The 11615-nt window shown below is 42.2% G+C and overlaps 1 protein-coding gene across 1 annotated transcript in view; it reads left to right on the top strand.

The window, feature by feature from the left end:
- The first annotated feature begins 7452 nt into the window (after positions 1–7452).
- The window catches only part of ENTREP2 (endosomal transmembrane epsin interactor 2), a 100657-nt gene continuing 96494 nt past the window's right edge, over positions 7453–11615 (top strand). The window contains exon 1 of the mRNA XM_065733738.1: positions 7453–7524. The gene's annotated coding sequence lies outside the window, so the exon portion shown is untranslated. The remainder of the gene's footprint in view (positions 7525–11615) is intronic.

Genomic DNA, 11615 nt, shown 5'->3' with positions numbered 1-11615 from the left:
CAGCTAAATGGGAAAAGCTGTGTAATGTTACAGACAGATGTCTGTGTACAACATAAATTACTCTGCAGTTTAATACCTTTTTGCATTTTAGTGCCCAGGGGATCCCAAAGTGTCCCAGGTTGCTGTAGTCTTCCCTGCTGGGATGATACTGGTGTTTATGTTGGCCATTTTGAAATCTACTTTTTTTCCTTAAACTGTGACACGTGAAACCTGAAGTCAGAGTTTATGAGGAAGGGTAGAGCTTTTCTTCAAGTTCTTTTTTTACTTGCAGGTTCTGTCGTACAGACTCATCCAGTTTTAAACTAAGAGACCACATAATAAATAAAATAGTTGCATGAGTTAAACCTAATTGGAGTAAATTGGTCATTGTGTGTCAGTGCAGCCTTCAGCACAGAATGTGTTTATTTTTAAAATACAGGCTAATGCTTTATGATTTATGTAATCATGCCTCAATTTAAACAAGACTTAAGGTTACTGACTGTAGTGATATGAAAATGGTGTGTTTATTGCTACAGCAGAACTGCTGATTTTATAGCAGGGGTTCAGAAGTAGAAATATTAAATACAGAAGTAAATATTATAGGCATTTCTAAATGTGAATTGATAAAAAATGTAAATGGAACCCAAGTACTGCTTATCTCGGTATTAAGTTTCTGGGCAACTACCTTTATAATGTAACTCCTCAAGGAAAGAACATTCTTCACACTGTATAGCTTCTGAAGATTTGCTACTTTAGAAAAATAAAGATGGTTTTATGGGGGAAGCTTTTTCCTGTGTTTGGCCCTAAATGCATCCTGTATTTCAGCTGTGGTCACAAGAAATCAGTGCTGCAGTAGTGTGTGATGCTCAATAGGAACTGGGTCTGCTACTGCTTGTGGGTCGGCATGGCAAAACAAATGAGGTTATTATCGTAGTAAAAGTGCTCAGCAATTATAGATCTGCAGACACTTAGGCCATTTCCCTCACTTATATTCTGTGTATTCTCTCTCTAAAAAGATAACTGTAAATAATTGAATGTTTTATATTAAGGAATGCTATTTGTATTTAGGAAGATTAGAGAAATTCAGAGGATCATAGGAGCTACGTAGGTGAAAAAAAGAATGAAAGACGAGTATGTGAGTGTTGGTGAAGTTCATCTCTCCTGGTGGAAGAGGGCACAGATTAAAATAGACAAGTTCAATATGTGTGAGTTTCTGCTTGCGATCTGATGCTGTGGTTTCTTTGGAGGGGAAGGAAGGAGTGGTGGGAGCTTGAGTATCAGCAGAAGGATGCTTCTTCTCTGGGTAGTTTAATCTCCAAAGCAGAAAGAGGTATAAGACAGAACCATTTCATGACTGCATCTACAGTGCAGTTCTATTAGATGTGAGCAGCTGGATAATACTGCCAAGGAAGTTTTGCTTTAGAAACGAAATATCAAGCGCTGTGTTATGAAGGAAGACTTTTGTGCCAAACAGATTGAGATACAACTTAAGAAAGTGAGTGTATTATAGTGTAACCCACAGAGCATTGCCAAGGTCAGTGAGTGATTTGCTGTGTAATTGTCAGCTATAGAAGTCTGAAGTTGCCTGAAGGCTGGTTTGACTCAAGCGTGCAGGTTTTCTACAAACGTGACAAAACTCTGCAACTTTGGACTTGTTTTTCCTTCTGTACCATTTTATTTTCAATATGTGGAGTTTAAACCACCTACACCTGGCAAAACTGGCACTGTGTGTGTCTAATCACATATGTTCAGTCACTGCTGGGAGTACTCAAGTATGACTTCCAGTTTATTTAAACGTGTCACAGACAGACAACCAATTTTGCCTGCTGGTTTTCATCTGCATTTCACAAAGAAGAATTTTAAGGAAATGATCCAATATCTTATAAGTTTAGTTTATATAGTCTAGCTTCATGCTTGTAGCTGAAAGAACAAAGTTAAGGATTCAAGAAAACTTTTAAGTGGCCCAAGCGCTCCTAAATTTTACAGTAGAGAAAAAGATAGCTTACAGGAATGGAGGGAAGAAAATTTAACCTTTGAGATATCTAAATTATACATAAGCATGTTTATATACTTAAAAAAAAAACAACAACAAAACAACCACAACAAAGCAACACTGTCACATTTAAATTGCAGTTCTTTGTGTCTAGAAAGTTGGTATTCTTTCTGTGAAAAACCTTTTACTGTAAATGATCTTAATACTCGAGGTAACTCATTTTATTTAAATGTCTTTGCATTTGAAGTTGAAAAACTAACTATGTATAGACATGTATACATGTAAACTTGTTTTTTTAAACTGCCAGTTGCTGAATGCTGAAGCAGACATGTCCAGCAGTGTGATCAGAAACACCTGGGTTTGTTTTCCATTGCAAGTGTCTCCAGTTACATAAAATGCTCAATGTTACAGCCTCGGCTGGTTTTAATGAGCTTAACAAATAAACCAGGTGAGGATGTGGTCCTGAAAGCACAGTGTGATTAATTACAAGGAAAACTGTCATTAACTTCATGTGGCAAGGTATACCTAAGTTAAAAGTGTGGATTTTGTGCTATGGTGAACTGGGCAAGAGTTTTGGAATTTTATCTGTAGGTGTGTAAACAAAAGATTTCCTCACTGGAGAATGATCCTATTTCCACTACGCAAGTATCAAGTAATCAGATATGTGCATTCATAAAGCATTTCCTTGGTACTTAAAGTAATGGGGAAATTAAATCCTTTTGTTTCTCCTTATCCTCTACTTATTTTTCCAAAATCTTTTCAAGTCGGATAAGCATACCTAGTGGAAAGCATTCCTGCCCAGGGGAGTCATGTTGGAACTTGAACATCTTTGAGGTCTCTTCCAATCCAAACCATTCCATGGCTCTATGATACATCCCAGATTTCAGTACCAATTAGCTGTGTTACGGGCAATGTGGCAGGACTGGCTTTATGTTTTCAGTATTGTTTACTTACACTGACCCATATAAGCTTTAAGACCAAACTCAGATATTGAAGGTATGTTTAAGTCTTGTTTCTTTTGCACTTCATGAATGAGGACACTACTACACAAAAATGAATGTGGTATTTACAATTTAGTCTCTATGGCATTGCACATTCTCTCACCTCTGTATTATCTATTTTCCGTAACACATAAACACCTTTTACATAATTTATCTGCACCTGTTTTTGTTGAACCACCCGTATGTAATGCTTAAATTTTTATCAGTTGTCATTCTGCAATTTGTCTTATCCAGGTGCTCTCCTGTTTTAGTATTAAGTTGTTAAACATATCCATACAGTAATTATGGTTGGGGCTGATGTTGCCAAAATCACTCATTAGCGTTTGAAAAGACCTCTCTTCAGTTACAGAAAGCTCTGCCACACTCAACCGTGTAGCCTGAAAACCTTCAGAATGGCAACTGCAGTTTGGTACATGTAAATAGGAACACAGTAGTGCTTTGCACACCATGGAAAATGAATCAAGGATTTAAAGATTCTGAACTCTGATACAGATCCTCATTTCAACTCCTACAAGAACTGAGATGCACAACTTAACTGGGTTTGCTTGCTCCTTGTTGCTAGGAAAATCTATTATGTGCTGTTGGAGCAGGCTACAGGTAAGAAATAATGTACATTCCTGGTGTTACTTGGTTCTGTTGGCATATCCCACGTATCTCTGTACATTTTTTTTTACATTAGTTGATGTCAGTTTTAACTTGAAAATTGATGCATGCTGTTGAGTGGAGTTAAAGAAATCAGCTCTTACTGTGGTCTTACCCACGGTCTCCCTTTTATTTGCTGCTCTGGAGTAGATGGGAGTTCTTGTTTCATTGGGAGGAGTGAGAATACAGGGGGATCTTTTTTAAAAAACAGAACAAAAAACCTCTTTGCAGATGGATTTAAATTTACTACGAAATAGTGGTTTTTTCCTTTGATTCTTGAAACTTGGCTATAATTTACTCACAAGATGCATATGGCACAATTTCTGTCTGCTGTTTCATTAGAAGTCAGCTGGAGTTGACTAAAATTATAGAAGGAAAATCACAGTCCACTGCAATAAAGGTCAAAGAGGAAAAAGTCTGACAGTTCACAGAAAAAGAATAACTAACTGTTCTTTTTTTAAATGTAATATCCTGTTAGAGACTGATTTAATAAATCTCAATAGAAACTTCGTATTAAATAATCCCATGGGAATTACTGTTTCATCTAAGGAAAAAAAAATTAATAATCCTTACCTTCAGCTCACATGAGTGCTAGGCTGGAAAGAACATTTTATTATATCTACACTAGAAAAAGCTGTGCTTACCTACTGTGGGTTTTAACTAAAACAGCATGAGCAGCTCAGCTGGCCTCTAACCTATTGAGGTCACTTACCCCATCCCTCCGAAGAAAACCTGACTGTCTTAGCCATCAAATACTCAGTTCTGCTTTTCCAAGAAAATTCCTTGTGCCCTGTGTTCAAAACGTTTCTCCCTTTGAGATGACAACTAAAAGGACTACCTGTCTTTAAAAAGAGATTTTACTAAGAGTAAATCTATGTAGCTAAATAAGTATTGTAATTTTTGTACCACACTGAGTGATGATTGGGAAATTATGCTTTAGAATTACTGCTTTATTTATTTATTTATTTATTTATTGCCAGGTCCCCTTACCAAATAATTGTGATTAAGCCAATAAAACTCAGAAATCTATCACCAGAGAGCCCTGTATAAAAGGAAAAATAGATGAAGGCATTATTTGGATTTTTTTTTTCAAGTATTTTGATAAGTTTAACTCGATAGCAATGGGAAATCTGATAGATTTTTCCCTTTTATCTTTTTTAATAACATGCACATGTCGATGAAGAATAGGTAGATGCCCACAAGCAGATTCCTTTCTGATTCCATGTCCCTTGCTGGAAAATCTGCCATCTCAGCAACCCGGGGAATTATTGATTTTTGCTTGCTAAGCACTTCAAACCACTTACCTTTAAATCTTATATGTTTTTCTTAGCAAACCAACTCTTAAAGTTCGATTAAATCACAATCTAGCTTTCAATTTTCTTTCAATAAAGGAAATAAAAGCCTACTTGGAAATGCCTGAAATGATTCTTCAGTTAAGTCATTAAAATCCAGATGTACTTTTTAATAAAATGTTATTGTGAGCCGTTAAAAATGATCACGTTAAGTCTAATTTTGGACTTTCTAATATAGAACTTCAGTAGATGGAAAGAATCCAGTGGACTCTGGCACTGTCCAACCACTTCAGAAAATAATATGAAATAGCTGTATGTTAATTGGTAAGCAAGACTTATAATTTACAACTGAACAATAACTTCTTTTAATTGGTTTCTTGTTTTTGCCAATCCTACTTACTGACAGGACTTTGAGTAATAATTTCGGAGGCAGTGTTCATGAAATTCACTAACACAGAGTATATAAAAATTTCAGTCCACCAATGTAGTTCCTAGTATGAAGCTTGAACCTGCTTCCTGAACTGGCTGGGCTCCAGGAAAGGCTGACCATAATGAGACAGTTACCATAGAAGTGAAATCATTCTCATGCTGGTTACAGAGTTCTGATGTATTTTAATCAGTTAGACATCTAGTGCCCTTCTGCCTGCCTTCAGGATTGTTTCTTCAATTCAGAATGAATACATATTATAGTGTTCAAATGTAAACGTGGCTACTACAAATCTTCTGTTACTATAATTCTAGAAGGGATTTCAGTCCTGCATCCCATTTTGTTAGAATGAATGGAATAACAATGAAAAATAAGTATGGAAGTATTTTAAAGAGCCTCTTCAGAAGGCAAAACAACGTTATGTGAAGTTGGAGACAGTAATGCTTGCCAAACTGCTCTTGTATCATTTTTTAACAAATGTTGTAACAGAGAGCCTTGGAAAGTCCAAGAAGGGTATCCAGAGCTAGGTCACAACTTGGGCAATATCTAGCTACACCTGAATGTGCAGAAAAATGAGATGATCAGGTTGTGAAGATGCAGTATGAAATATGTTTTTAATTATCCTGCTAATTGAATAGGTTTAAGCATTTCTGGTATGGGGGTATGAACTGTTCAATCATGGTTACATATGCAGGTTCTGTTCGGCTTTGCTTGTGTTTTTTCTTTGTTAGTGCCTTTCACTCTGGCATAACGTAACAGTTTTCCTGTACTTTGAAATGTGTACTTTTTCAGGGTTGGACAGCAGAGAGCTTTAATTGATGTTTTTTGTTTGGTTTTCATCAGTTTCCCTCTTTCTCTTCATCTTGCTGTTCCACCTCTTTTTCCAGGTGTGATACTCATCTGAAAGTCAGTGATCACATCTAGAATGACAACTAGGGAAGAAACTTGGGCCAAGAGCTGTGTGTGTTTTGTTTCTAACCAACTCCTGCTTGGCTCATGCCCCATCTGAGCAACTAAGCCACTCTAAGCTAATTCTTCTACATCCGTGTTAATTTAGTAGCATTCTGCATTACATTTTCTTTAGCAAAACAGCTCTCTTTGGTGTGGAGTGCTTTTTGAGACTGATTAAAATATTACTTGCACATATGCTGGGGCTGCATCCAGCCGTGCTGGGAGTGATGCCACTGTCAGTTGCTCTCCTTTCTGGCTTTGTGGTACAAGTGCTGATTTAATGTAAAAGGAGCAGGTTTGTTTTTTTTTCTTTTTTTCCTCTTATTTTGCTTGCTGTTACAGCGAAATATTTGACTACCAAAGGAGACTTTTGAAGCTCTCCTCGAAGCACGCTTCCCCACTAGCTCCCGAGGACCCGAAATACCATCTGCACAGAAGAGCTCTCGAAAAACCAAAGAGCTCGAGCATGAAGACGCAAGCCCCGGTTACACGCGGGGTCTTTGCCTTCTAATAACCAAACGCTAGCGGCTGTAGCCCACCCCTTCCCCATTACACCTCTCTAACCCGCGCCCGGCGCTGCAGTGCGCTGGCTGCCCCCATTGTCCTGGCACAGCGGCTCCATTGCAGGTCTCGGCCTACGTCCTCTGCCGGGAGGTTATTCCCGGGCTCTCCCTTACGTGCAAACCCTCCGAGCGCGCACCGCCGCCGCCGCTCCCTCCGCTGCCTCCACCGCCATTGGCCGCGGGCAGCCCTCCCCCTTCGCCGCCCGCCCTACGCGGGAGGGGCGCGGGCCGGAGTGCGCGGCTCCGGCTCCTCGGGCCGCCGCCGAGAGAGGAGGAGGAGGAGGCGGCGGCGGCGCCGTGCCCGCTCGTACCCACGCCCCCCCCCCCCCCCCGCCGGCCGCAGCCGCGCGGGCCGCCCCGGGCAGCGCGTGCTCCATGAGGCGCGGCCGCCGCGTGCCCGCGGGGCGGGGTCGCCGTGGGGAGGCCCCGCCGGACGATGCCTCCGGGCGCGGTGTCGGCGCGGGCCCCCGGCGGGGCGCGCTCGCTGAGCCCCGCGGCGTTGTCTCGCAGCCTGTCCCGCCTGCGCGAGCACCGCGCCCGCTCGCGGGCCATGCTGGCGCTGGGGGTCACGCAGATGCTGCTGGGCTGCCTCATCGTGGCCGTCAGCTTCGCCGCTCTGGCGCTCACCACCTCGGCCCGCGTCCGCCACTCGTGTCCCTTCTGGGCCGGCTTCTCGGTGAGCGGGGACGGGGAGAGGCGAGGGTGAGGGTGGGGGGCGGATCGGTGCCGGCCGCGGGGAACGGGCGGAGGGCTGCGGGCACGGCTCCGGCGGCGCCCGGTTGCCCTCAGTTATTTGGCGGTAATAATGTCCCCTCGGGATGTGCGGCGCAGCTTTGCCCGCGGGTGCCGGCGCAGAAGCCGCCGTTGTTGAGGCCGTGCCGTGTGTGACGCCGGGTCGGGTTCAGCTTCGTTTGAGCTTTCTGCTTTTAATGTACCGCTTTACAAACCGGGACCGTCCGGCGAACGCTGCGGGACCGTCGCTTTTAAGAGCGTGGCGAAGCGGTGCGGTTTGAAGAGCAGCTGTCGGTGTGCAGCGCTTCGCACGGTGACTTTCGGGTCCTTCGAAGCAGAAGAGCGGTTCGGGTTCGCTCGTGATTTCTCCGGGATGCTCTGCAGCCTTGAGAGGAACCGTCAGTTGACACGAGTGGCCTTGCCTTTGTAATAACCGCGACCTTTGGGGTCGTAACCCCTGCGAGCTGATGTGCTGGCGTTCGTCGTGATGAGGTGTGCATCTTAAATCAGGGTCTGGCTGCTCGCTGATTACCGTGCTCATAAAGCACTGCCACTGAGGCAGATCCTGTCCCTTATCTCGGCAGAGCAAACCGCAGTGTACACAGCTGATTGTGCGTTCCAGGAGCACAGCCTTCCCGGCCGTGCCTTTTTCCCTCGTTGCCCATAATGTCTGTGAGGCTCTTGGGTGTTATCAGTGTGCCGTTAGATACACGGTTTCTCTTGTGATTTTTAGATGCCTTCCACTTTGCGCTCTCTACTTGGTACGCCATAGAGGTGTGCTTTCTGCTTTGATTTCTTGATTGCTACTTGCTCAGCATAAATACTAGAGATGTTGATTCATGGACACGTGTATTGTGAAGTGGTAGGAGCCATAAAAACTAAGGGGAAAGATTGCAGGGTTGTTTGCTGATAAGCCTTTCTTGCCTTATATATCTTCTTATATTACTAGAATGGGACAGGTATACTTTCCCAAATTAAAGGCTGATATTTTAATGTAAAATTCTACCTTATAGAATAAATTATCAAAGAATAAGAGGGAGCATGCTTGTCTCCTAAACTCTTACCTCACAGTCTCAAGAAATAAGGTAAAAATAAAGCACTTTTTTTGTTGTTGTTTATGGTAAGTCCTTAAGAACTTTCAGGGCCTTAGTCTTAAACAAACCTTTTTCTAAAAGCCTTTCAGGTGTTTAGGGAATTCTGGCTTTCCTTTCCAGTTTCTGTTTTACCCTGAAAGTGTACGAGCATTCACCACAGCCACAGTAGGTCCTGCCCCAGAACCTAGGGCTGCCGGTATGGAGCAGTGCAGAGTGCTGCCAGGCTTTGGAGTAACTGAGTAGCTTAGCTGAAGCGGGAATTTCCAAGGTCAATAATCCGTTCGTTAGCAGTTGCTGAACTTACCACACCTCTGTTTTAGTTGTGTGCTGCAGTGTGTTGAAGGAATGAGCTGTGGACTGCCATGCTTAATTGGCTGTTCTTTCCTGGTGAATTTTCCCGCTCATTCCTGTGCCTCATGGAATCAAAGAACAGAAGTGGTCTTGGGGCAGCTGAAGATGTGAGCTGCCTGAAACACATATAACAATTTTGGTTAATTTGTATGAAAGTCCTCTCTTGGAAGCAGAATATACCACCCTTACATTCCCTCTGTTCACAGGAATAGCTATGCTGCTTTGAAGGAATAATCTGCAAATGTGACTGTGCTGGGGAATTTTATAATGAAGCTATTTACACGTTTAAAGCATCACAACTTCTGTGCAAGCAGTTTAAGATTAAATCTGACCATAGCCTAAGTCCTTTCAAGTCACAGAGTCAGCTTCCAATTATCAAAGGCTGCAACATGAATTTGTAAGAACAGCATGTTTGTAATTCCTTTAGAAGTACATAGTCATGTTGTCTGAAACTTAGTCTTCTCCCCAGTATAATTTATTGCTGTTTTTTTGCGTGGTTTGTAGGTGTGTCTGTCAGTGCTTCAGTTCCTATACGTGCTCCTGCTCATTGTTTCCATTGTGGATCGTTCTGAGAGCACACAAACATGTTTTCCTGGGGATAAAATGAGACTGAAAGATGTGCTGTAAGAGCTTAGGAGACGCTGTCTGATTGCTGTGGGCATTAAGCCTCGGTGCCAAACTAGAGCTTGTCTGAATTAGTTGTCTGAAAAAACATGCATAGTGGGGATGCTCTCAAGAGCCATTTCCTTTGCAAACAAAACTGCTGTGTTCCATTTAGTCCTTGCTAGTTCAGCTAGAACCCGTGAAGTCAGTCTGAAAACTGTTAGCTGGAGGATGTGCACTCCTTCCTAAATACTGCCTGACAGGAGGGATTCCTGGTACCTCTCTGTGCTGGCTGCACCTGCCTCAGTGCTGCCCTGCAGGTCTGCAGTGAAAGTGCCAGCTGGGAGGGGTGTTACTTCTGAGTATCTCTAAAGTGGTGCTACAGCTTGAGAGCCAATTAACACCTAGCCCACCTTTCAATTTAGTTTCATCTGGAAGAACTGAAGTTATGTGATCCAAGGCATTTATGTCCCTAACCACAGCCCGGTAACTGAGAGCAGTCAGGAGTTTCTCCTCAGAGTACACTTGTAGTCAATTACTAGTAGGTGTACAGCTGCTCTGCTGTGTGTGTGCAATCTTGCACTTGGTATAAAGAGTGATCTTCACTATAACAGTAATTTTATGTGTGTAGATGTTCTTGGTTAGTAGGAATACTGACAGGCTGTGTGTAGTGGTTGCATGAAGCTATAACTGCTGTCCTAAAAGGCATTAACAACTTTGTGGAAGTCTTAGAGTGGCAAATACGTCTCCTGCATTAACACTGCTTTAATGGGTGCATGTGTTTGGATAACAACAGATGTACATAGCATGTGCTTCAGAAAGTGTCTTCTGGGGGCTGAAGAGTTACTGTGAGTTTATTTTACAACACTTAGAAAAATACAGAGTAATTCCTCAAATAACTTCAGTGATACACCTGTTTAAGCCTTTCTGATCAGGTGTCATTGGCCATTCGTGTGTGTGTCTGTTGGTATACCTTTTCCACCCTGAGCTGTCCTATTTTAAAAACTGTTCTGCAGCCATTTTCGCAGTCGTTATTTGTGTGCGGTGTCCCTGTTTGGATGTAAGTGCTGTGGGTTGTGTGTTCCAAGGACTCCAAGTTTACTCTCCAAAATTTACAATACAGTAGTATTGTGGGTGGGATTTTCCCCTCCTCCTCTTTTCCCCTTCTCTCAGACTCCCATTTTTCAAAATTAACTCTGCACAAAAATGGTATACTTAAAAAGAAACAAGAAAACACCCTGAAGTAGAATGAGAATAACAAGCAGCAAAGGGTTCAACTTGTTCTGAGTATAGACAGAGGGCTGACTGCCTCTCCTTCGGGTGGGGTTTTGAGTTTATAAAGTGTGATATGTTGCAGAACTAAGTGGCACTACATTAGAAATGCTTCTGAATGAGTACAGCACTGCTTGTAATGAGTCATTGTTAGACAGACTGATTATTTAAAAAAGGAATAATTTTACACTGCTTTAACAAATACATCTTTTTTATTGTTGTATGCAGAAAAAAAATGAGAAACTTCTTCAAGTATAAGTGCTCCTAAGGATATATATTGGTTATGTTGGTTTGTTTGTTTTGTTTTGGGGCTGAGAAGAGGCAAACTGAATGGTAACTTGTGGAGTTCTGGTCTTTACAACAGCTTGGTTTAAACACAGATAGTGGTAAAGCCTGAACAGTAGGCCTCAAACCAAAGTTGACCTCTAGATGAACCTCATGACCAAGTGTTATATAATGTTAGTATCTGATCATTAGCAAAGTAAGTGTGATCAGTAGCAAAATATGTATCCCAGATAAAATAGCTCATTAGCAAGAGATTATTTTAGACTAAACGTTCTGAGAACATATTAACCTTTCCCTGTATAGAAGCAGGGAATCAAGGCCTAGTACACAAACTTCCTTGTTTCTTCCCTGAGCCCTGGCCAGGCTTGAGGTAGAATCCAAAAAGGAGAATGAAACCAAATGTTTTCACCCTCAAAGTTATGTAAACTTG

The sequence above is a fragment of the Cyrtonyx montezumae genome, unplaced genomic scaffold (assembly GCF_038088225.1).
Source record: "Cyrtonyx montezumae isolate F1298 unplaced genomic scaffold, pur_monq_1.0 scaffold_17, whole genome shotgun sequence".
Classification (NCBI taxonomy): Eukaryota; Metazoa; Chordata; class Aves; order Galliformes; family Odontophoridae; genus Cyrtonyx; species Cyrtonyx montezumae.
The sequence above is the reverse complement of the archived record's forward strand: the minus strand, read 5'-3'. Positions and strand labels throughout refer to the sequence as shown.